Consider the following 3,389-nt stretch of genomic DNA (forward strand, 5'->3'; position numbering starts at 1 on the left):
GACCTGGATTTATATGTAGTAGTCTATATAGTTATCCGTTTGGAGTGGGATTTATATGTAGTAGTCTATATAGTTAGCCGTTTGGAGTGGGATTTATATGTAGTAGTCTATATAGTTAGCCGTTTGGACCTGGATTTATATGTAGTAGTCTATATAGTTAGCCGTTTGGAGTGGGATTTATATGTAGTAGTCTATATAGTTAGCCGTTTGGACCTGGATTTATATGTAGTAGTCTATATAGTTATCCGTTTGGAGTGGGATTTATATGTAGTAGTCTATATAGTTAGCCGTTTGGAGTGGGATTTATATGTAGTAGTCTATATAGTTAGCCGTTTGGAGTGGGATTTATATGTAGTAGTCTATATAGTTAGCCGTTTGGAGTGGGATTTATATGTAGTAGTCTATATAGTTAGCCGTTTGGACCTGGATTTATATGTAGTAGTCTATATAGTTAGCCGTTTGGACCTGGATTTATATGTAGTAGTCTATATAGTTAGCCGTTTGGACCTGGATTTATATGTAGTAGTCTATATAGTTAGCCGGTTGATACTAGCTTTATATATATGTAGTAGTCTATGGCTGTTTGGACCTGGATTTAGACATAGTAGACTATGTAGACAGTCATGCGGTAGTACCTTTATATGTAGCAGTCTATGTAGAGAGCTATCTGGACCTAGATGTATAAGTAGACTGCAGCCATTTGGACCTTGATTCATATGTATTTGTCTTTGTAATTAGGACCTTTGTAATTTAGACCTGGCTTTGTGTTGTAAATCTGTTAGCCGTCTAGGAGATTCTCCCTTATGTCTGCCCCTGTTCAAGTCCTGGACCCCAGCGTCAGCTTCAAAATAACCTTGATTTTCAAGAGAAATTTAGTAGATCCCATTTATTCAGGGACATGACACTTTTATAGAGAAATGAAAGGGAAAGAAGGTCTTGGTGCTCGAATGAGAACACACTGCAGGTCACTGTGCAGCTTCACCACGCAATCTCATATTGCCACCTGCAGGGCGACAAAGCCATTACAGGGGTACAAAACTCCATGAGTGGGTACATATTTAATCAGGAGCGTTATCTTACTGAACAAGATCAGAACAAGTAGTATTTTCATTTTCTGAAAGTTTGACCTTTTTTTTTAAGAAAAACAACCACTTTCTTTTCACTAGGGGGATAACATAGATTTTTCAAAGTGGCGAACTGCAAGTGTAATGACTGATTCTGTCTGAAATATTCCTTTAAATGGTTTATGCACACAGAAATGTGAGTTTAATGATGCTGCGCTTCTCAATACATCTAAACATTTGCGTCTGCATCAGTCATCCTTCACATTCTGAGGGACTGAGATGGAAGTTTATGCTCTGGACTGAACATATTTGGTGACAAATGTACCCTGACTGATCTAGATCATATTTTAATGTTGTTTTAATTTCTCCGTCTCTCTCTGTCCCTCACAGAAACCCCGCTGGTGGAGCCAGCTAGAGCTACAGGCGCTATAATCGGGTCCATTATCGCAGTCCTCATCCTCCTCGCCATCATCAGCACTGCTCTGTTCATCATCCACCGACAGTGCAAGAATAAATCTGAGTCAGTCTCTTCTCTCTTGTATAGGCACTTTAAAGGCAAACTCCAATGTTTTCCAATCGAATCTCTGTTTAATCCATCTGTGGCATCTAGTTTGTTACCTCAGACAGTAACCTTGGCATGCTTCCCTGTTCTTAGAAAAGAAGAGAAAACCCACAGACTCACACGTCCTTACAATACAAGTCTATGGGCAGTTGCTGAATTCCATGAATAAAAGTTTGAAATATTACAACATGAATTTGAAACTACAGCCATTCCACTTGGTAACAGTGTAGAGAGAATGTCTTACCAAGGCTGTTCTTTTGAAGGTTAGCCAACTTTGAAACACTGGAGCAAGAAAGTAGTTCCAGTTACTTTTGGTATTTATGGTGATCAGGCCAGAAAAATTGTGATGAATTGCAACGCAGCAAAAAAGTGAAAAGTCGTGTGAAAAGATCTTAAATCTAGTCAGTGTGTCTAATATTTCCCATTTTACGATGGTTATTCTCTTATTATGTGATTATTCACTTTATTTCTAGACATTATTTACTTATTTTGGGGGCAGTTGTGGGAGGTGTGTGACCGGAAGGTTGCCAGTTTGGTGAGCCGACAGTATGTGACTGAAGTGCCCTTAAGCAAGACACCTAACCCCCAACTGCTGGGTAGGGCTGCCCACCGCTCTGGGCAAGTGTGCTCACTGTCCCCAGTGTGCATGTTCACTAGTGTGTATGTGGCGTTTCACTGCACAGATGGGTCAAAATGGGGAGGTGAAATTTTCCTGTTGTGGGTTTTAATAAGGGTCACTTAATAACTTAATTAAAACTTACATTTATTTTAGGTACTTTTGTAAAGTAAATTGATCTCACTATTCTAGCAGATAAATTTGCTGGTTTTAAGCACATTTCTTAAAACAAACCAACTTATCTGCCAATATAGTGAAATAATTGTACTTAATACTTCATTAATTACTTAAAACAAGTCAAAATATCTAGAAATAAGGTAAATAATTTAAAATTAAGCCCACAACAATCTCAAAAGAAGAACTATTAGATTAGATGGACTATATTGAAGATAATTTACTGCAGTGTAGTGCTGCACTACAGAATCTTACAGAACATGTTAAATAACATATAAACACTAGTTTTAGACTGAAAAGCATCTTTAATTTTAGAAATGTGTGCTTTGGACAAAGAATGCTTGAACATTTATTGGTAGGATTTAGTAACTACCAAGTGGCTTCTAATTGACTTTCAGGTCCACGGGTTTTTCTGTTCTTTACCAAGAACAGGGTGATGTGGTGAAATTAATGTCTGTGGTGATTGACAGCAAGCTACAGATGCTACAGATGTAGATGAGGCTAAAACACACTGAAGTGTTCCTTTAAATAGATTTCCGGTATCTACATTTACGGCATTTGGCTGACGCTCTTATCCAGAGCTACTTACAGTTTGATCATTTTATACAGGCAGGCGAAAGAGGTGTTAGGAGTCTTGCCCAAGGACTCTTATTGGTATAGTGCAGGTGCTTGTCCAAGCAGGGGATTGAACCCCAGTCTACAGTGTAGAAGGCAGAGGTGTTACCCACTACATTAACCAACCACCACTACATCTGCTCCTTGCACTAAATACATGCACACAATGCTGTGTACTGTGTTTGAACACACACACACACACACACACACACACACTTAACCTTTTCACAGTGAATTGATGTAAAATATGTCATTGTAGAGAGACTCAAATTTCTTCACAGTGGTGGTGATAGGAACCCGGGGTCACCATATCTGCAACACAAACATATCCGTTTGTTCATAAGAAATGTTGATGATG

Source organism: Pygocentrus nattereri, chromosome 3, assembly GCF_015220715.1.
Source record: "Pygocentrus nattereri isolate fPygNat1 chromosome 3, fPygNat1.pri, whole genome shotgun sequence".
In the NCBI taxonomy this organism is placed as follows: Eukaryota; Metazoa; Chordata; class Actinopteri; order Characiformes; family Serrasalmidae; genus Pygocentrus; species Pygocentrus nattereri.